The sequence below is a fragment of the Carassius auratus genome, chromosome 2 (genome assembly GCF_003368295.1).
Source record: "Carassius auratus strain Wakin chromosome 2, ASM336829v1, whole genome shotgun sequence".
In the NCBI taxonomy this organism is placed as follows: domain Eukaryota; kingdom Metazoa; phylum Chordata; class Actinopteri; order Cypriniformes; family Cyprinidae; genus Carassius; species Carassius auratus.
This window is the reverse complement of record NC_039244.1, coordinates 9,000,519-9,024,601: the sequence shown is the minus strand read 5'-3', so window position 1 is coordinate 9,024,601 and position 24,083 is coordinate 9,000,519. Positions and strand designations below refer to the sequence as shown.

At 37.7% G+C, this 24,083-nt stretch overlaps 1 protein-coding gene across 6 annotated transcripts in view; it reads right to left on the bottom strand.

Annotated features, from left to right (window-relative positions):
• Positions 1–17,683: 17,683 nt before the first annotated feature.
• LOC113114931 (eukaryotic translation initiation factor 5A-1) overlaps positions 17,684–24,083 on the bottom strand; it is a 42,383-nt gene continuing 35,983 nt past the window's right edge. For 4 of the 6 annotated variants that reach the window (XM_026282107.1, XM_026282077.1, XM_026282081.1 and 1 more), the window contains exon 6: positions 19,808–20,733. The gene's annotated coding sequence lies outside the window, so the exon portion shown is untranslated. Of the gene's footprint in view, positions 19,688–19,807; positions 20,734–24,083 lie in introns of those variants that run through there. The other 2 variants (XM_026282089.1, XM_026282060.1) reach the window with 1 other exon arrangement.

The following is a 24,083-nucleotide window of genomic DNA, read 5'->3' as shown; positions in this document are numbered from 1 at the left end:
AAACAGTATTTAAAGAATCACAACTAAGTTTATTATTATCATTAATTTTATTTTTGTATTTCTATTATCTCTTATGTTTGAGTTAGTTTTCATCTACTGGAGACATCGTTACACCTTTTTTTCTTTTGTTTAACTCTCTTTCAGTAACAGTCTCGATTTTTAAAATGGCAGTTAGTGGTAAAGTACAGCATAGTTTTGACAAGTATCTTGTGCTGGTGTTTTAAAGACAGGGTCTGATGTATTTTCTTTGAGATCAGCGTAAATGCATACCTCTTTTTTCTTAACTTTTTCTAACACCAACTTTGGTTTGTATCGTTGCTTTACATTCACTTCTTTTTTTAGTTTGAGGTAAGGTACAAATGTTATAAAACTCTGTAACCTAGTTTTCTAACTGGTAACAAACCTTAAAAGTTTTTAAATTGTAATGCTACAAGCTCTCACTAGTTGCTTAACAAAATGTATCTGATAGTTTTTTGGTTGTTTAGTTGTTATAGATAAATAACCAGTAACCTAGTTTTCTTTTTATTTAATTTTTAACAACTTTAACACCGTTTTTACACTTTTCCAAGTACGAAAACGATGATTACATTGTATCCATTTCATCTATGTTTATAATATTTTTCTTGAAATACACTGTGTATTAAAAACCTTAATAAAAACTTCCCTTATACCAATTTCATGATTTCACCCTTTTCAGAGTTTAAAAAGCACATAGCTTCCCAACACATTTTCCCTCCCGCCGAAATTCCTTCTTAGGTTCATAAGTTCATTTTTAGGTCACTGGGCTGTACAGGGAGGGGAGGGGGGTGTACAAACAGGTGTCCAGAACAGATGGCTTTTATGACCCTCATCAATTTTTTGGAGACAAGGCAGCCTATACTCTCTAACCACGATGCAGGGGGTGGAGCTCCTCTCCGCGCTCAACCTGTCTGTGTCCTTCTCCCTTGTGGCAGGCGGTGTTGCCGGCTCACACAACTGGTCTGAAGTCACTCTGTGCGACGATGGCTTGTCGGTTACGACCGGCTCTGGCATGCGCTCCGCACACAGGGGAGATGGTGGGCTAGGCTCTGGGTCCAGAGTGGACCTGGTAAGATCCTCCATTGGGCAGATGGTGACCCATTTCTCACCAGAGTCCACTCTACGTGTGAATTCCTTCTGGAGGACCATCTCCGGACAACAGCACTCTGCGCACAGTGTTGAGACTGAGCGTTGTAGAACGTGCAGAATGTGTCGTCCGTGTAGGTGGTGTGATGGGCTAGCAAAAGGAACTGCCTTGTATGGTCCTCGAGAGAACGTTTTTCCTGCTCCAGCAGGATGAGGAAGAATTCGGTGCGAAGGAGGGGATCCATAAAATGGAAAGAAAAAGGACTGAGGAAAACTGGAAAACAAACGGAGGGTGGACATGTAATTTAAAATTTTCTAGCTTGGGTCTTCTGTCAAAATACTGTGCCGGAAGGAACACTGAGTCGAGAATAATCGAGAGAGTCTTTATTAATCCAGCACAGGGGTAAATCCAACATGGAACACAGGAGGAAGACACACTGACTTTTAACTGGTTGACCCGACAAAACTGAACTGAAAGACTGGTATATAAAGACAAACTAAGGAAGGGCGGACAGGTGCATGGAATTACCAAATTAATGGGGACATGGAACACATGGGAAAGAAACTAGTCAAACCTGGAAACTAATCAGTTAACCAAACACGGGAGACAGAAACTGGGTCACAGAGAACATGGGGAATGGAAAACACAACATAATGAGTCCAGGGGTGTGACAATAATCACTTTGCCATTACATACAAAATGAAAATGAATTATTTTAATAGCTGGAGCAGTAGTATAAGCTGTTTTGAGAGAAAGAGGGAAAAGACAGGCTTGGGTCGGGCTCGAGCCTGTAATTCTGATAAGCTGTCGGACATGGGCCGGTCTAGGGCCTGAGCGTCTCAGGCTAGGGCCTAAATTTGAGGCCCGTGCAGGGCTCTAGGTTGGTCTGCCTCAGAAGTCCAACAGCATTCGTCAAAGTCAAAATTATCGAGATGGCCAGTCATATCAAAAAAGGGCAGGTCTAACGGTCACTGTCACAATGCAACTAGAGTTTGTAGAAGAGTTTGCTGCAAGTAGTACTGTATTAGAAAATTGTTTTACGATAGAAATGTTTAGCGACCAACAGTAATAGACTATATAGTAATGCAAACTAAAATTAAGTAAAAAAAGCGTTCTTTTACTTTAGCATCAAAACCATCAATATGATAGTATATTGAAAAATTGACACGACAAGTAGGCCTATATAAACCAGGCTCTACACTTGAAGCGCTGTCGAGTTCAAATGAGTTGCCGTTCGAGGTTTCTTATACGCAACAGAGTTTTAACATTAAGTGACATGACATCTGACACACAGATGCCATTGGCTCATGCCACTATGCTCAGTGGCCGAGTTTCCACTGTTGAGCTTAAACTGGGCATGCTAGGGCATGCCAGGGCCAGTTACGTTTCCACTGTCACTTCCAGGGCTTGATCGTGCCTCATCTGGGCCAACGGCCAGGGTTTTTTGGCCCAACGAAAAACCTTGGGCCAAAGCGGGCCAGCTGGGCCTAGAGGAGTGGTTAAGGACAAATGTGGAGTTTCTCCACATTTGGAGAGCGTCAGCACGTGGATCATTTCAGAAAGATAACAGCTTTAACACCAGTATTAAAGACTTTTTTAAATAAGTTGAGCTCAAAACTCAAAACTAAGACAGCAGCAGTGTTTTAAATAACTTGATCCGATGTGGATTATAATCACTAAACAAAGCAGAAATATTTATAAACGATGCAAAAGACTATGCACGCTAGGCATTAATATTACCATATTAAACATGGTAAATGTGACCCTTTGAAGAAATCAGACATCAGCTTGTTCTCTATCACAATTGTGTATTTATTTAGTAACTTACATTATCTGTCACTAGTCTCGTTTTAAGAGTTTAGCTCCACGTAGCCTATCATAAAAATATAATGTTTTATGTTCGGGAGCTTTAATAAAAATAGAGATATTATCATTCATTCTAAATGTGAGATATAGGCTACTGTGACTACAAATAAACAGAAACAGACTCGACTGAATAAGCTGGCTATTTTCATAAGCGTAACAATAAATAAATAAATAAAAAAGAAATAAATGTATTTCTGTGCAATTAATTTTGAGTCCTGATAAATTAATTAATTATGATCTATGTAACACTTATTCTATAGTAAAACCAGGGGCACTGCCAGGAATTTTGGGCCCCATGACAAAAAAAAATCTAATTGGGCCCCCTCTGCGCAGCTGTTGTCACCACATCTCTAGGACCTAACTGTCCCATCAAAAGCTTTACATAACTCTAATCAAAGGCTTGCAACTGTCTTGCTTCTTTTAGTTCAATACTACTACCAGCACAATATTTACTGCTGGTGATTTGTAAATGCAAGTCTGCATACGGTATATAGTTGACTATTTGATGCAAGATTAAAAGCCACCATAAAATTGTCCTTAAAGCAACACTATGTAACATTTTTACTTTAAAACAATGTTTCCAAAATCGTTTCAGTGGTTCATCAAGTCGTGACAGGGTGAAAGGCACTTATGCCTCACTGGAGTACCTGGAATGATGCCAAGTCATTAACACAGTGTTGCTCACCTTCTTCACTGGGACATAGTGGGGGGTGCAGTTATGGGGAGAGGGTGCTGCTGACTCATCTGTTGTTAAGTCTGCTAAAAGGGGTATGGACAATGATTTAATATGAATATCTTGCTAAACGTTTCCCTGCACTGATTAAATGTTGATGAAATGTAGGCTAACACTAGCCTGCAGCTAGCTAGTTTATTTCACTATGGACAACAGTTGAATACCACTCATAGAGTAAAGGCTAACGTTACCCACCTTTCTTGGTGAAAAACTGTGATACAGAATGACACCCTTTCTTTTGTCTTACTCTCATTTCTCTTTCCTTTTCTGAAAACCAGATTTTATTTTACCACTCAACATTATGGTCTCTGTATTTCTAGTGTGCAGTTAATTTTGGCAGTAATTTTTGATGTAGTCTTAGTCTTGAGACGAAAATGCTTAATAGTCTTAGTCACATTTGAGTCTTTTATAGTTTTAGTCTAGGAAATGTCATTGCATTTTTGTCAACTTTTAGTCATTACTTTTAGCCAAACTGTAGTTACCAAAATGTATTTTGGTAGCTAATTTATATGTAGGTTTCAAATTAAAATAATCATTAATTCTTATCTCTTTAGACCAAATCAATTAAGCTTATGAGACATTTGAATACATTTGGAAAATCTTGAATAAATTATGACAATTTTCATTTTTGGGTAAACTGTCCATTTAACAGAAGTGAAAAAGGAGCAACTTCTTTCATATATATATATGTGTGTGTGTGTGTGTGTGTGTATGCATATATATATATAATAACAATAAGACAAATACAATAGAGATACAAACTAAACAAATTTTTACTTAAAAGGATAGATCACCCAGAAATCTAAATTATGTCATTAATAACTCACCTTCATGTCTTTCCAAACCCGTAAGACCTCCATTTATCTTCGGAACACAGTTTAAGATATTTTTTTTTTTTCAATTTAGTCTGAGAGCTCTCAGGCCCTCCACTGAAACTGTGTGCACGGTATACTGTCCATGTCCAGAAAGGTAAGAAAAACATCATCAAAGTAGTCCATGTGACATTAGAGTGTCAGGTAGAATTTTTTGAAGCATTGAAAATAAATTTTGGTCCAAAAATAGCAAAAACTACGACTTTATTCAACATTGTCTAGTCTTCTGTGTCTGTTGTGAGAGAGTTCAAAACAAAGCATTTTGTTATATCTGGTTCGCGAACAAATCATTTGATGTAACCGGATCTTTTTGAACCAGTTCACCAAATCAAACTAAATTGTTTTTCAAACGGTTTGCGTCTCCAATACACATTAATCCACAAATGACTTAAGCTGTTAACTTTTTTAATGTGGCTGACACTCCCTCTGACTTCAAACAAACCAATAACCCGGAGTAATTCATTTACTCAAACAGTACACTGACTGAACTGCTGTGTATAGAGAACTGAAGATGAACACCGAGCCGAGCCAGATAACGAACAAAAGACTGTTCTCAAGCCAAGTCAAGTCACCTTTATTTATATAGCGTTTTAAACAAAATACATTGCGTCAAAGCAACTGAACAACATTCATTAGGAAAACAGTGCATCAATAATGGAAAATGACATTTAAAGGCAGTTCATCATTGCATTCAGTGATGTCATCTTGGTTCAGTTTATATAGTGTCTGTGCATTTATTTGCAATCAAGTCAACGATATGGCTGTAGATGAAGTGACCCCAACTAAGCAAACCAGAGGCGACGGCAGCAAGGAACCGAAACTCCATCGGTGACAGACTGGAGAAAAAAACCTTGGGAGAAACCAGGCTCAGTTGGGGGGCCAGTTCTCCTCTGACCAGACGAAACCAGCAGTTCAATTCCAGGCTGCAGCAAAGTCAGATTGTGCAGAAGAATCATCTGTTTCTTGTGGTCTTGTCCTGGTGGTCATCTGAGACAAGGTCTTTACAGGGGATCTTTATCTGGGGCTCTAGTTGTCCTGGTCTCTGCTGTCTTTCAGGGATGTAGAGGTCCTTTCTAGGTCCTGATCCACCATCTGGTTTTGGATACGTACTGGATCCGGGTGACTGCAGTGACCCTCTGATCTGGATACAGACTGGATCTGGTGGCTACGGTGACATCGGAATAAGAGAGAAACAGACTAATATTAGCGTAGATGCCATTCTTCTAATGATGTAGCAAGTACATCAGGTGTTATGGGAAGTGTTCCTGAAGATAGTTGATCGAAGATACTTAATTGACAACAAATTGTGACTGCCCTTGATCGGCACATCTGGTCACCTCATTCCTTCTCCTTCGGGTGCTGATGCCATTATTTCAGATAGTTAGCTTGCATTTTATTAGCCTATCCATCCACTGCGGCTGCCATATTGAGAATAGATATGCGAATGGCCCTTATCCGATCGCAATCCAATGACAAGGAATTTATGAAAGAAAATAGCCTAAAGGATACATTTTGAATGTTCAATAGTCCTCAAATAATGCTAGTCCAGTCTCGTCTAGTTAACGAAAACGCTGCATAAATCTAGTCACAATCCGTCATCAGATATTATTTTTAACTCATCAACGTCTCTCTTAGTCGCATAAAAAAATGTTCATTAACAAATATTTTACGTCGTTGTCTTCGTTAATTTGACAGTTCGGTTGTATTATTTGTAATTATAAAATAATAAAGAGAAAAAAAAAAAAAAAAAAAATTAATGTTATAATTCCTGATACTTGGATCAGGAATTAGCCTACATATAAATATAAACTGATTAGAAAATGTCACAACCCATTATGATGTCTATTCTAACGTGCTTTATAAAAACTTTTGTCGTCTTTGCACCAACTCAAAAAGCATTTGTTTATTAATAAATAATTAATTAATAATTAATGTCTTTTCCCCCTGACACGTTCAGATTCATGGAATCAAAAATGGTACTTCTATGGCATCGCTTGAAGAACCTTTTGAAGCACCTTTATTTTTAAGAGTGTATGTGCTAGCTTGAGCGTGGAATAGGCTCTAGCCTAACAAGCATGCCTATATATTAAAAAGTAATATATTAATCAATTTAATAAAGCATGCAACTAGTTTACTACAAAAATTCTTTAGTACAGGAGAGGCCTACTTAGCACAAGAAATAGCTCCATTTTTTAAATGAAATGTTACAATAAGATTACAAAAAATGTAACAGCTGCAAATCATGTCATCTTTAGGATCTGTCATTCGGAAGCATGGCTTTTCTCATCACTGCTATGCTGATGACACCCAACTCTACTTCTCATTCCAGCCAGATGACCCGACAGTAGCTGCTCGCATTTCAGCCTGTCTGAGTGACATTTCTAGCTGGATGAATGACCATCACCTTCAGCTTAACCTTACAAAGACTGAACTCCTGGTGATTCCAGCTAACCCATTGATTCATCACAACTTCTCTATACAGCTGGGCTCGTCAACCATAACTCCTTCGAGGACAGCCAGAAACCTAGGAGTTGTGATGGATCATCAATTAAGCTTCACTGACCACACTGCTACAACGACCCGGTCCTGAAGGTTTGCCTTATACAACATTAGGAAGATTAGACCCTTCCTTTCAGAGAAAGCAACCCAACTTCTTGTCCAAGATCTTGTTCTCTCCAGACTGGACTATTGTAATGCTCTCCTGGCGGGCCTTCCTGCATGTACTGTCAAGCCTCTGCAAATGATCCAGAATGCAGCAGCGAGGGTTGTCTTCAATGAGCCAAAAAAAGCTCATGTTACTCCTCTCGTCATCAGGTTACACTGGCTACCGGTAGCCGCTCGCATCAAATTCAAGGTACTGATGCTTGCCTACAAGACGACCACTGGCATGGCACCAACTTACCTAAACTCACTGGTTAAATCCTATGTGCCCTCCAGAAGTTTGCGCTCTGCAAGTGAACAACGCCTTGTGGTGCCATCCCAAAGAAATTCAAAATCACTCTCACAGACCTTTTCCTGGACTGTGCCCAGCTGGTGGAATGACCTCCCAATCTCAATTCGTACAGCCGAGTCTTTACTCATTTTCAAGAAACATCTAAAGACTCATCTTTTTCGCCTGCACTTAACCTACTAACACCAGCACTTTTCCTTTTCTTGTCTTTTTCATAAAAATAAAAAAAATATGAATATAATTTATAAAATATATATATATACACACACACCTGGCTATGCGTTCTATACTAGACTAACTGAGACTTGTCATGGCACTTGTATACTGTTGTTGTTCTCTTGTTGACCTGACTGCTTCTATTGTTCTCATTTGTAAGTCGCTTTGGATAAAAGCGTCTGCCTAAATGATTAAATGTAAATGTCATTATTGCACTGCATGAGTTATGAGTTGTTTTTTATCACCCTAATTAGATTATGAAAAATGATTTGTTGATCTTGTTTTTCTTGAGCCTTCTATACATACCTAACACAAAATATATTTTTCAATTACTTTCAAAAAGTGGTAGGCACAATATCGACCCTGGAAAAAAGTAGTGGGGACATGTCCCACCAGCAAAACCATTCGGTTAAAATATGCTCATCAGTCAGTTAGAAAAATAACTATAAAGAGGAGCATTTTGCTATATTTATGCAGATTTTAACCATCTTTAAGTTATTTCTTCACTAATTTGGAGGTTCAATTTGATATTATGATAAATATATTAATGTGCAGTTTATAAATATTTATTAATTACTTAATGTGTGTTTGATTAGATATTTTTTATTGATTGATAGCACTAATGTTAACCTTTCAGAGATGTTATTGTTGGTATAATATTTGTTTATTTTATAGCTGAATATGCTTTTCAAAAAAAAAAAAAAGACATTGGGATGACCACCCCCATCTGGCCCTCAAATGAAACGAATTGAATAGCCTGGTGTAGGTGATAGGGAATGATTCACAAAGTGTAAATATGCTTTCGATTGGTGCAAAAAGGTCTGGTTTCACGCAAACTGTGGCAGCACATATCCAGACTTTGGCTCTGATCCAGAGAAACAATCGTACGGAGCTGATCATATGCGCGAGTCTGCATTTATTAAAAACTTTTGCAACTACACTGCCTCAGCATGATAATGACCACTGTTTTGTTTTACTAAGAGTTTCATATTGAATCTAGGGGATAATCTAATAGACTGTGGCTGTCAAATGCGGCTTTACGAAACTAAACGTCTCTGGCCCGAGCAGACACAATCAAAGCACTGTTGGCTACTTTAATATACATGTCCCGCCCTCTCTTCCTGTTTCAGTTGAAATTACGTCACCACATAGAATAACTTTGCTTGTTTCAAGGCACTTCAGTGTTTGTTTGCTATGGGAGGAAATCGCTTAAAGAGAGAATTTCGCAAATCAGGTCTGGTTTAATATATAAATATTACATTTAAAATAAAATGTAAATATTAAAATAAATAAATAGAACAAAATAAAAAAAAGACTGCAAGTGATGTCACTAGCGGTAGCGCAAGTGTCTGAGAATGCAAGTCTGAGAGTGCAAACAAGTCTGCAGTCAGACCCTCTTGAAACTTGTCAGCGCTGCCACTAGACTTTTATTAATCGATACTGAATCGCTACATTATATTTCTCAAGGAGGGGGGTAAAATCACTTTTTTTTTTAAGTAACTAAACTCAGCTTCGGTGTTTCCCTATTGCTCGTGTGCCATTGACTATCCCTCTGCGTGTCACTGTTGGCATGCGTGCCATAGATTGCCGATAGGTATGGGCAAGATCTTATCGTTTGCGATATACCATTGAAAAGTCTCCTCACGATAAAAATTAGTCTCCTCACGATAATAACGATAAGTCTAGTTGAAGACGTAGTTTTGTAAGTGCAACGCGCGCGCCCCCGATTCACCATTCACGTGCGGAGTGAAAACAAGAATGGCGTAAGGCGGACGCGATGCTGAAGAGAAGCTTGTTGTTAAGCTAGGAGCTAACTCCAAAATTTGTAACTGGTTTGGTTACATCAGATGAGGAGCAAACTACCATAATATGCAAAAAAAAAACGGTCGTAAAGTTGGCGATGGAACGCACTGACGGAAGCAGTCACGTTTTGTTTGACAAAATATATGTTGCCATTCCAAACGGTCGAAAAAGAAGGATCAAAGCGAAGGATCCATAAACTGGACCCAAGATACAACATGCCATCAAGGAAGTACTTTTACAAAACAGCCCTGCCAACGATGTATGAAGAGTGCAGCGGTAGAGTTCAAACATCACTGTCAATGGCAGATTTTTATGCTTATGTGGAGTAGCAGAACGACAGAGCCATACATTAGCCTTACGCTCCACTACATAACGAGTGACTGGAGTTTGAACAGCTGTTGCACCCAGACAAGTTTATTCCCAGATGACCACACGGGTGAAAACATCGCGAGTTGCTTGAAGCAGTTTCTTCAAGAATGGAATTTACATGAGGAGAAACAAGTGTGCCTGACAACGGACAGCGGGGCCAATGTAGTAAAAGCAGCCACTCTAAACATGTGGACAAGACTGTCTTGCTTTGGCAATTGTCTACAAGTTGCTTTTGGTAAGTTTACTCTTTCTCTCTTGTGTCAGTATATTTAATGCATGCACACGGAGTAAACATGAGCTTAATATTAATTGTATTTATGAATTTGTTTCTGCATTAATAATGTGACTGCAGTATTTTTAACGTTAATTCATTACATTAGCTAAAGTTTATATTATGTGCATTTAATATTGGCTGTGGAATAGTTTACCTCATTATATCAGGAAATGTTCCTCTCTTATAGAGTATAAAAAACATTTGAAAGCTTACTTTTTCACTCTGGCTTTTGCTCATTTAGTGCTGTGTTAATGGTATGATAGGATATTAACAGTGTCGCTTAGAGTATGACATTGTCTGTGGCAAGGTCCTGATTTTAAATGTCTTGATGATTGTGTTATTTTATCTTTTGTACAGCACTGTGGTCAACTTTTGTTGTATTAGTATGTGCTTTATAAATAAATTGAAGAAAATAAATGTTCAATTATTTTTTAAGTTTCATCTATTTTTATTTTAACTTAACTTTAACTATTCTTTTAACTTTTTTTGTTTTTGTTTTTTTATTGTATTTATTTTATTCAAAAGAAACATAAATAAATACTTAAAAATAAACAAATAGTTTTGTTGTTGTTTTGCAGAGAGAAGCATGAGGGATTGACAGAGCTGTGGGAGTCTGTAAGAAGATTGTCAGTGTTTTTTCGCACAGCTGGAGAAAAAAAAAAATGATCTTCATTTGTATCGTTATCACAATAAATACCTGAAAAAATGGTGATAATTTTTTTAGGCCATATCGCCCATCCCTAGTTGCCGACCCCTATTCTACGGCATCGTGAAGTACCTATTTAGTGTGGAGTGTATAACCACATTTACAGAATGCATTGAGGAGGAGCCCAAACTATACTCTGTGGCCAAGTGATGCTTATGGTCCATGATATTGGTACAGATTTTTTGTAATAAACAATGTGTGACTGTATATTTCAAGTAAGAAAAGACATTAAGTTCCCCCTTTAAGTGAACCTTTGTTCCCAGGTCATGTACAAAATGGATTAAAGTGATGATAAAGTCAAGAAGAGATAAGACATAAACACAGTATGATTTTACAGGAGCCAAAAAATGATTTGTTATATTTATATTTTACATTGTCCTGTCTGTTCCAATCTGTATAATTGCAGTGAATGGTGCCCCTGTTTCTGAATCAGAATTTTTTTTTTTATCCATCTATCATAAAATTACTCCACATGGCTCTGGCATGTAAAAAAGTCTCACTTTTCTTTCTTTTTTTGGAAAATAGCTTCATTTTCCAACTTCCCTAGAGTTAAGCAGTTAAGTTTCATCGTTTTTGAATCCATTAAGCTGATCTTCTGGTCTAGCGGTAGCACCCAGTAATTAGTTCCCAGCTAGTTTGTGTAGTTGCAGCTATAGCATGGTTGCTGAGGACTATTTTTAGGCACTGCATAATATAATTGCACCTGCTGCACCCATGATATGGCAGCAAATTTCCTTTATTATTACGCCAGAATGAGAGTATAGTTCCTAGTCATATCGTCCTAGAAAATTGCAACTTTTAATTTTCCTTCAGTCTTAGTACACAATGTAACTAAAGAAGAGTCCAATTTTAAAAAGAAAAAATATAGAAACTCTTTGGTCATTTTTCAGCAAAATGCTAACGGTCTTATCAGATCCAATCTATGCTAAGCTAAGCTAAAAGTGCTTAGCTCCTGCAAATTTCCTGCAAACTTAACGCACATGCCTAGAATGCCTTGGGGGAGAGTAAATATATGGCTAATTTTATTTTATTTGGATGAACTATCCTTTAACGGCATATAATTAAAGTCTTATGTGTCGCAGTCAACACAAGCTATTATCGAAGTTGTTACATGTTGATTAACCAGTGGGAAAATGTCCTCACCTTCACAACCCTAATAACTATTCTGATTTTTGTGATTTATCAGTTGTTCTTTTTCCATGCTGAGTGAGTGCAACTGTTCACTAAAAATATAAAAGAATGAAAATAAAAAAATGAAATATTTTATAAACAGATATTATGTAAAAACAGGGAACGAGACACTGCGTCCTCTAGGGGTCGCTTTGGGGAACACCTCGTCGTGACTGAAGCATACATTGAAGCATACGGCGAAAGCCTCCGACATCACTACCTATAATATATAACTATAATAAATAAGCACCGGGAGAGCACGTCATTATCTGAAGCTTGCGTCCGAAGCATGGCAGGGAGCTAGAGGATGCAGTGTCTCGTTCCCTACCCAGGGAACTATGGTTACATACATAACCTGAGACAGTTCCCTTTCGAGGGAACTTCGAACTGCGTCCTCTAGGGGTCGCTTTGGGGAACAGTATACCCACACCGCCATGCTGAAGGGAGTGCAGACCAGAATCATGGCAAGCACTAAGTACCAACTCTACCATTTCCATGGGAGTTGCCCATGGGACGTTTAGACGGCTGTCTTTGACAGTACCCCTTACAGCCAAAAGGCCAAAGCTAAATACCCAACTTAATTGTTAGGGCCTCGGCCCGGGGTAGAGCTGAAGGCTTGGAATCAGGAAAGATTCCTTTAAAGGGATACGGCTAAAAACCTAGCTTTTCTACCAAGTCTTGCCTTTCACACAGGGGCTACCGCTAGCTTACGCATACGCCTGCTGAAAGAGCTGTCTCGACAGTTCTCTAGTAGCAAATACCATGTTTAGTTAGGTATCTGAGGATACATAGGTGGAGTGGCGCCCAAGATGAACGGGGCTTTTGCCAACTCAAGAAAGGGCACGAAGCAACCACGCAAAGCCCTCACCATATAGGATTTTAGAAAGAACGCAAAATACTAGAGTGCAAACTTACCACAGTGTGGATTTCAGAAAGTGTGCAAAGACTTCACGTGCACACTTACCATAGCATGGATTTTCAAATACTGTTCTAAGGAGGGGCTCTCGTGGCCCTCTGATAGAGCAGCTCATATATGGAATGTTGCATCTCAAAACAGTATGATTGAGAGTCATCAACTTGATCTATGGAAAGAATACTGGAGCGCTCTGGAGAAAAAACAGAGAACTCGGTCTCATATGAGAGGAGAACTCCGAGCTCAGAGTAGCGCGCTCATAGGGGACGCTTTTTTGGAAAAAAGGGCGCCTCCTTTTAGTCTGGACCATCAGTCAGGTGGTTGTTATGAACATAGAACCATAAACATTATAGGTCCAGCATAGGAGACTGTTATGCGAGGTTTCCACCTAACCTTGATCAGGTGGAGAGCTGGTGGTTACAGTGGAATTAGGAGGGGGAGGATAAAAGCAGAAGTTAACCCTCTGAAGTTGATTAACGCATATACGCGTTATGAGGCTATTTTCTCCTGATAACCTCTTAGACTCCAGAGGGTTAAAAATCGGTATCACTTCGATTCGGACAAGAACGCTGCCTATGGAAACAATACTGCAGCGCTCTGGGGAAAAAAACAGAGAACTCAGTCTCATATGAGAGGAGAACTCAGAGCTCAGAGTAGCGCGCTCATAGGGGACCTTTTTTGGAAAAAGGGGAGTGCTGCTAAATTACCACGAGAATCGTACAGGATTTCAGAAAGTTTGCAGAGTCTTGAGTGCAAAATTACCGCTTGTGGATTTTTAGAAAGTAAAAAGTGTTCACGTGCACACTGACCACCATGTGATTTTGAGAAAGTACACAAAGCTTAGCGTGTGTACTTAAAGGTTCCTAAGCATCACAGAGGCACTGAATCTCACGGGAGAGGCAAGTTCAATTTTACAAACCTCGGGCGAGGGGAGCATCACCTGAGGCAGCATATACAAGAAGAGTTCTGTAACTGCCACCTCCACTTCCTGCTAGATGCGACAGCACCCCTAAGTGGCCAGGAGACCCCTCGGGGTGACCTGGGGGGACATCCATGAAATTCCCTGCAGTGCTGTGCCAGGCCTGATGATCAAGGAGGCTCCCTCAGAAACCTGTCATCTCAGCCGCCTAATACCGGAACATGACGCCGGATGGCTGGTGCTGGAAAGTGTTTAGTAATCAATGTAACTCAGCACTGCAAAGGAAACTCACAGAGTTTATTAGTAGACACGTAACCACCAACAATTTAATAAACGTAAGTATATACTGAGAGGGTTACATTTACTCACCCAACCTCCTGCGCTGGATCCCCGCTCAAGGGGCGCCTCCTTTTAGTCTGAACCATCAGTAAGGTGGCTGCTATGAACATAGAACCATAAAAACATTATAGGTCCAGCATAGGAGACTGTTATGCAAGGTTTCCACCTAACCTCGATTAGGTGGAGACCTCGCAGGTGGTTAAAGTGGAATTAGGAAGGGGAGGATAAAGTTAAATGGAAGTTAAAAATCGGTATCACTCAAAGTTCAGAAGGCGAAACCTGAGCATCGAGAAGAAAGCCTTTTCTTTCCTCCCGATGCCTGCAAGGTTCATCCACAGATGTCTCTCCGCTGCCACCATGGCCACCATAGCCCTGCCCATGGCGGAGGCGGCCTGCTTGGTAGCATGGAGAGAGATCCGTGGTGCAGCGCAGCTCAGCTACCTGATCAGAAAAAGGCCCCTGCCTCTATCCAGGTCTCTTAGCAGATCAGTCTGATATGCTTGAAGCACCAGCACTGTGTGTAATAAAGCCACAGCCTGACCTGCTACTGCGTATGCCTTGCCATTTAAGCGAGATGATTTTCTGAAGGGGCTTAGATGGCAAAGAAGGAGATTACGAGAGGAAGTTTCCCCTGCAGAAAGAAACAACTTCCACAGATAATGTGGATAATGTGGATAATTCACCCAAACAAAGGACGCAAAGATCGTGTGTGTCATCGGGTGTCAAATGACACAGACACCGATGCACCCATCATCTAAACGCTTGCTAGTTGTCGCCATGATAAACAGAGAAAGATTGCCCTTACCGGTTCTTTCAGATGCACGCTTCAAACAAAATAGTCAGTGACAGTCAGTCAGTGACTCTTTCATGAACACCAGATTCAAGGACTTTCAAGGATTTTTAAAGCACCATTTAATTAAAATCAAGCACTTTTGAAATTCACACCCCCAGCACATAACATCATGAAAGTCCTTACTCTACTTACCATTTCACTTTCATTTAATATTTACATAAAGTAATGTCAGAATAATAATGATGTTTTGAATGTGTAGGTTTTATAAAATTAAACCGTTTTAGACAGTCGTGTTTAAAAGACTTGAAATCCATTAAACTCAATACTGGTAATATTCAAATGCAGTTTCTGAAACATTGATAAAAAATGCATTACACTGGTTTTTAAAGAATTTTTAAATTAAGAATTAATTTGTCTCCGCTTTCTTTATATAAAAAGCTGTTAAATGATTTAATAACATAGCAAAACCTGTTAACATTAAACATTTGCACATTCACTCAATAGAGACGTGCAGGGGCGTAGCCATCTTTTCAGAAGTGAGGGGGACAGAAATTATGCACACACACACACACACACACACACACACACACACACACACATACACACACACACACATCAAATTACAATATAATAAAAAACATTACAATATAACATTTCTGTAATCCATATAGCCTACCAGTCTACAGTTTTTTAATATAAGATTTTTAATGTTTTTAAAGAAGTCTCTTCTGCCCACCAAGCCTGCATTTATTTGATCCAAAATACAGCAAAAGCAATTGTGAAATATTTTTACTATTTAAAACAACTGTTTTCTATTTGAATTTATTGTAAAATGTAATTTATTCCTTTGATCAAAGCTGAATTTTCAGCATCATTACTGCAGTCTTCAGTGTCACATCCTTCAGAAATCATTCTAATATGATAATTTGCTGATGATCAATATTTAAAACAGATGAGTAAATTTTTCAGTATTCTTTGATGAATAGAAGGATACAAAATTCAGCATTTATGTGAAACAAAAAGCGTTCACAACATTATACCCTATACCATTCAAAAGCTTAGAGTCTATTTTTTATACTTTTATTTAGAATGGATTCTTTAAATTGAACAAAAGTGATGATAAAGACATCATTTTACAAAATATTTCTATTTCAGATAAATGCTATTCTTCTGACTTTTCTATTCATCACAGAAACCTGAAAAAAATCTACTCATCAACATTATCATAAGTGTTTTTTAGCAGCAAATCAGAATTATTTCTGAAGGATCGTGTGACTGGAGTACTGATGCTAAAAATTCAGCTTTAAAATCTCAATAAATTAAAATACCCCGCATATTGATAGCGGCTCAATGATGTGGAAAATTATATGCCATATACAGGAGCAGGACATATACAGGAGCAGATACATATGCAGGACAAATACAGGAGCAGGAAATATATGAGGTGGCAAGGGGGGCCTTTTACCGTACACGGGGGAAGAGGCGCCCCAGCACAGGGTAAAAGGCCCAAACAGCCCCATAGATAATACTTAAAGCTTTAGTTCACCCAAAAATGAACCTCATGTCGTTCCAAACCTGTGAGACCTCCGTTTATCTTCGAAACACAGTTTAAGATAATTTAGATTTAGTCCGAGAGCTTTCAGTCCCTCCATTGAAACTGTGTGTATGGTTTCTACTATTTTCTGCACATTTTGAAAAATAACAACTATTTTTTGTTCAGTCTATGCGTAAAGGCGTTCTGTGGCATAGCCGAAAATAACTTAAAATGCACTTTCCATTTTGATCATACAGGTAAGAGCAATACATCAATCAAAGCTGTAAATGGTGTACTTTTATTTGTATACACACATAATAAGAAAACTGTGCATTTATAAAATAAAGAAAACAAACAGAGTGTGCTGTATGCAGCCTTGGTCTGCGTGTTCTTCATTTATAAATGCTTATTAAAATGAACTGAAACTCAACAAATACTCCACAAAGAGATATGAGAGCTATTTCTATAGAAATCTTGACATGTTTATTGACAACAAATATTAAGTAATAAAGTAATCCATATGAAACCAACGCGATCTCCAGTCTTTGACGTCTCCCTTCACTAACTCTAATGCGACCACGTCCACGTGCTATAGATATATAATCATCCATGTGAAGCTTGCGGCGCGTAAACATTAATATCATGTTTTTAAATATGATGCTTTCATTCTAAACATGGTGATTATCTCCAAGGACACCCAAAATAATATGGTATTTAGCAACTGAATCTAACCATATCATGTCAAAAAATGGAAAAGTCAGCCGTCAAATAATTATCATGTTATTCAGGGCGCCTATAGTCGCTACAGCGGAGGTGTTTTTCACCCCAAATACCATACATTTACATATTCTTTCTTAAAAACCGTGGCTTTATCATAATCAAAAGGAAAATCATAAAGTCTCATCATCATTTGTCTCAAAATATATGCATTGATTTTTTTGCTATTCTCATTTGCTACTTAAATCTACAACATTTAAAAAAACAAAAAAATATTAGATCAAGCAAGCACAGAATCAACTTTGCGGTGCTGAGCACGATCGTGTGAGAGATCAAACAGATAACCCCCTTGTTCAGTTCTGTTTTTGACAAAAGCACATATCGGACAATTTTAAAAATAGCAGCATAAACACAACTGATTTCAAATTTAGTTCAAGCACTTTCAAGGACCTATGTTAGTTTTCAAGTACTCCCAGGCCTTGAATCCATATGTCTGAAATTCAAGTTCTTTCAAGAAGGGTGGGAACCCTGCAGTGAATATGAAGAAGATAATGACGTGCTCTCCCGGTGCTTATTTATAGTCGCGCCGGCCAACAAGTTGGTGTTTTTTCAATTTATTCTTCAGTCACGACAAGGTGTTCCCCAAAGCGACCCCTAGAGTACGCAGTTCGAAGTTTCCTCGAAAGGGAACTGTACATTGTTAGTTGCTGCTTTACAATTTTAAATTTAAGAAAAAAAGAATTACATTTAAACAAAATATATAATTTATGAATGCTTTCTTATATTACTGACAGATAGATTAACTTTATTATGTTTTAGGCTCCATTCCTGAATTAATCTCAACCAGCATCATGGCATGCTTTCCTCCCTCACACTGCACAGTGTGTCCTTTCAGGCTTTCACCATGGAAAATGTCTCTAAATTCTAAAAGTATGATCTTGACAAGGTACCAGGCTACAGAAAACTATTTTCGGAGGCTCACCTTAGAGAGCTAAAAGCCACTTCATCTTCTTTTTTTTCTTCTTTTTTTACAGTGTAATAAATGTCCCATGCAGCAAATATTGCTGTTTTATAAACGTTGTTAATAAGGAATGTTCTTACGCTTGATGAATCAAAGAAAAGATGTCATGGTTTTCTGATGGTAAAAAACAAAAAAAAAAAGGTGCTACTTTGTTAGGGGTTCGACATACAAAACAAAAAACTCAAGAGCCAAAGGTTGAACAAGCCACAATTTCAACTTTCTGCAGATTTCAGAGCTTTTTGGATAGTACACTGTCTGTATATTTTAACTTCAAGTTAAGTGTTAAAAATGCTAATAATATACAAATATTATTCTCCTACATTACATTAATAGTTTACCAACCAACAGTTCGTCTTTTAATGCCTTTTTTTTCAGTTTGCCAACATCAGCCAATATATGGTCGCTATATTATAAAACTGGAATGAATCACAAACAGAAATAAAGACATGATTTAGGTACTCTTTTTAAAATTGGGTTGTGTTATCTTGTTAGAAAACAAATTTGTATTTATTTTTGTCTTAATAACAGTATTGGAACAAACAAAAACTTAACTTACTGTAGACAAGTCAGGGGAAATGTGCATGACTGTAAAAGCAGTCCTGCATGGGATACAACTGATTTTATAGGGGAGTAGTAGTACCATTTTTTTTTTTTTTTCAAATCAAACCCTCAAACTTAAAATCCAAGAATTGGGGTACTTGATTCTTTGTCCTTCAAACATGAACGATAAGCATTAAGCAAAGCACTACAGGTCAAGACTGAGTATATAAAAGGCAGAAGTATGTGTCTGATTATTTCAATGAAATATAAGGCTAATGGAATCTTCTTCCACTTCAGAGCATACCCAAACATCCAAAACTTGGGAAATTTTTATAAAATGGTGATGCTTGCTTCCCCTATTATCAGTCTAATCAGGGGAGTGGGAGTGTGGGGAGAGAGGGGGAGGAGCAAAAAGTGATTCAAAGTCTTACTGCATCATCCATCTTTAGACACAAACCTGCATCATATCACTATCATTGCCTTTGTATCTGTCCTGTACAGGAGATTCTGCACAGATTCTTAAAACAGACACTCATGCTAGTAAAGACAGTTATGATGTGCCCAACCAGACCATAAATAAATACAAATAAAACCTTTTCCCACCACAGCCATTCATCATTATGGTACTTTCTTTCCACTCATGATGTCTATTTCTGTTATTTATTTCTTGTGTACCTTTTGTTTTATTAAATATATTTTCAAGTTTTTGAGTCACACATGGGCTACTAAAATAAAAGAAAAAAAGAAAGAGAGAGAGAAAGAAAGAATAAGAAAGAAAAAAGGAGGGAGAATAGGATTGCTGAGGTCTAATACTCTCATTTCCGGGTCCAGTGCATCTTGTCAACCCCTGAAAGGAAGAAAGAAGTACAGGCAGGAATGAGTGAAGGAGTGATAAAAGTAACATAATCAAGGAAATAGAAAAAAAGATGAAGATAAAAGTAAGTCCATATCCACAACACTCAAATAGTAGGATAAAAGCTTGTAAAAATCTTTAATCAAAAATATATGGCTGTCCAACACAAAGTTTCCATATAAATGTAGACAAGGGTCTACAGAAATAATTGGGTTCTCCTTACTAAACGGAGTCTGAAATAATTGCTTGAATATATGCCAACCTTTTTGAAGCCCAAAGTCAAAGTGCACAATAAGCCACTACACAATCACTTAATGACTCTCCCATTAGCTCAGAGGAACATCAAATATGGGTAATTTTAACACATGATAGTTTACAGTGCTTCTTGAAGTTATTTTACAATACACCATGTTTAGTTTTTTTTTTTTTTTTTTTTTTAGCTGGTAAAGTAAAATACAAAATGAAACCCAAAAATTATATTTACATCTTAGTCACTGCTTTTATACACCAGATACATCAAACACTGCAGCAGTCCTACATCTGTGTTACACAAAAGTGCCTGTGTGCAAACAGCAAAGTATTCTATGTGAAGTAGGTTTCCATTATAAAACCTTGTTTAAAACCCTTTTGTATATACATTATTAAACACCCTGGACTGATTACTGATTCCATCTAGACAAAGATAAAAAATAATAATAATATGTGACCCTGGACCACAAAACCATTCAAGTCGCTGGGTTATATTTATATTTTTAGCAATAGCCAAAAAAAAAGAAAATCATTAGGATCTTAGGTAAAGATCATGTTGAAGATATATATATATTTTTTTATTTTGTTAATGCAGACTGCTCTACACCCCTCTACTATGCGAACTTTCGTGAGTACGGTTGCCAGATATCAAGAGTTCAAATCCTCGAAATCAGAGCTTCGCTGTTACATAGATACATTTTCTTCCTGGCGTTTTGCTCATCTTAAGCAATCTGGCAACCATGTGCACACAAACGCTTGCTCCTCATTGTGGAAGCGCCACCGCAGATGATCTGAAAAACAAACAAAGCTGAAGTTTAGCATCTAAAAGAAAGCATCATTCAGCCGGCCTGTGTTCTGTCATGAGATCTCAACTGTATTGTTTGCGATTGTGCTCGCTGTATAAAAAAAAAAACTCAATTGCTGTTGTATGAATAGAGGTATATGGGCTATGGCAATGTGGAATTACTAATAGAAATTTAACTTTTATAATATTTTTCATTTGTTTCACCAGAGAGAGAGTGTATAGGTCTTTGATATACACAATGGGGCTGGAAAGTTTAGGCACCCTTTGCAGAATCTTTGAAAATGTGAGTAATTTTCAAAAAATAAGAGAGATCATACTAAATGCATGTAATTTTTTATTTTGTACTGTCCGGAGTAAGATATTGTACAACAAAGATGTTAACATTTAGTCCACAAGTCAAAAAAATTGCTGAAATTATCAAAATAACCCCCTCAAAAGTTTAGGAACCCTTGGTTAATACTGTGTGCTGTTACCGGATAATCCACGACTGTATTTCTGTTTTGTGATGGTTGTGCATGAGTCCCTTGTTTGTTCTGAACAGTTAAACTGAGAACTGTTCTTCAGAAAAATCTTTAAGGTCCTGCAGATTCTTCAGTTTTCCAGCATATTTGCATATTTTAACCCTTTCCAGCAGTGACTTTATGATTTTGAGATACATCTTTTCACACTAAGGACAATTGAGGCACTCCAACACAACTATTAAAAAAGATTAAAACATTCACTGATGCTCCAGAAGGAAACAAGATGCATTAAGATTTTGGGGGTGAAAACTTTTGCAATTTGAAGATCAAGGTAAATTGTACTTAATTTGTGTTCCGGAAAACATACAAGTATCTTTTGTTGCTTACGAAGGGCAGAGATAAATGGGAAAAAAAATCATATTTCAACAAAATAAGACAAATTTGGCCATCTTCATCGTGTTCAAAGGTTTTCACAAATTAAGAACAATTTACCTTAATCTTCAAATTCCAAAAGTTTTCACCCCCAAATTAAGAACCACTGAGTGGGGTTATTTTAATAATTTCAGCATTTTCTTTGTCTTGTGGACTAAATGTTAACATCTTTTATGTACAATATCTTATGTGTGCGTTAGTGATGTGCGGGTCGGGTTTTTTTCCAACCCGCGGATGCCGCTTTTATTAAATTATTTGGCCTGCCCCAGCCTGCCCCGCAAATAAAGTAAAATTTCTTGACCCGCCCCGACCCACCACGCGCATCGGGGACATCACGGAAGTTACGTTGCTACTTAGACCTTCATATCGTAAACTTATCTGTATAGGCTATAGGTAATTGCACTATGATGGTTTGTTCGTGAACAAATCTTTTAGGTGAACGAATCGTTCTCGTTTACGTAATCCACTGACCATAGACTGTAAAAGACTCATTTCTTGTTCAATGAAGTTCCTCCCACAGCAGCGGGCGAGCCTTATTAGCAGCACATGTGCAGCTCGTGAACAGCTCTGTGAACGGTTTCATCCTGTCAAAAAGAGTTACTCAAGATGTGACGGTCGGAGCATGTGACTTGTTGAATGTAGTGAAAGAATATGATCTTCTCATAGGTGAAAGAGTTGAATGATCTGATACATCTCGTTCGTGAATGAAATGAATGAGAGTACCTACAAGGGTCAGTCGGCCAAGCATGTAAATCTTGATCAGCAATCAGCAGATACAAAGCGCAGTTATTGGTGCACATACTATTGTTTTCATATTTAGAATACAGAACATAACTCCACATTTAATCCCCGATAAAACCTTGTGCTTTGTTAATCTAAACAATTTATTTAGACTATTTATTTAATGCAATCATGCACACAGTTTAATAAAGCCAAATCAGTTTTTGTCACAAGTAAATATGTTCATTGACTTATGACATAACATATAAGACTCTTTTTCGACAACAGCTGGCGTATTTGTGTAATATGAAGAAATGGTCACAGAACGAATCATTGAATGAATCATTTTGGTGAAAGAACTGAAAATCAATGAATCTCCTGAAAGAATCAAAATGTCCACCACTAAATTCCATGCAACATAAATGGATTTTTAAAAATGATGTTTTTAGTGACCCGCCCTGCAATAAAGTGCCAATTTCTTAACCCGCCCCAACCCTATGGAAGCAATTTAGTCTGGGCTGCGTCATCAGAACAGTGTGTTCAACGCATCACCGTTTCGGTTTAAAAAACGTTGTGCAACGTTTTGCCGGGGCTGAACGCAACCCAGCATAGCGAATGAAGAACGGAAAGCACGGGTAAGAGTTTAGTTTAATTTCATAAAAGTCTGAGTTTACACATTTTATCGTTTACACATTCAATCAAGACAGTTTTTCTAGTTAGAAAAAAATACAGTTGTATCAGGACAGTTACAGTAATTATAAATTAAACTGCAATCCAGAGTTGTGAAATTATAATTCTAAATAATCTTCTTTTATAAATTGATGTCTGTTAGGTCAGTGTGTACTTTCTTACAGTAATACATTTTATAACATATAATAGCCTAACATATAGTATAGTAGCCTAGTCATTGTTAACCACTACGTCGAAGCAATGTAGTTCGATCAAGATAAACAACATCATATATTTAGAAACGTTGTTTAATTTGTAAATATATTGTCTGTACATTGAAATGCATCTTTCTCTTCTTATAATTTAATAATATCTAAATCAGTATATTCTTCAGCGACTTCATGATCGTTTAGATCAGGGATTCCCAAAGTGTGGTGCGCGAGAGGAAAAATGTAATGGCGGTCTGTTTTTTTTTTTTCAAATGGGATTTTTCCATACAATAAAAAAAAACATGAACAGTAAACATTTCCTTTGTAATCGCTTTTGTAAAAAAAAAAAAACTATAATGTATTAGTTTTCGATGGGAACGTAGAAGACAGACGCTGTCTTCAACGCTGTAGCAGAAATGAGTCGAACCAGACAAATTAAAGAGTCTATCAGAGCTGTGTGCATTGAAACGAGAGCCGAACTCCTCAGGAAGTCATAAATCAGTTCTAGTGCCACAAGAACCAAGCAAGATAACCAACCAACCAACTTGTTCACACAACAGCTTTCAACATTAACACCAATAGAACAATTACTGACAATTTTAATTCGAAGAAGAGATTGTCAAATTTATTGTTCGTGATTGAAATGCAATGCTGGACATCACATGTAAACCCAGGAGATCAAGTTAAATACTTGCATTGACTTCCCCCCAGCCAGCAGAACCAGACTGAAATTCCTAAGGGGGAAGGGCTTTAAACCTTTGTCTTCACAGAAAAGTCCCTTTGCCAGAGAATGGCAAAGAAACTGCTTTTTGTACATTATATATGGACCAGAATGAACTCAAAAA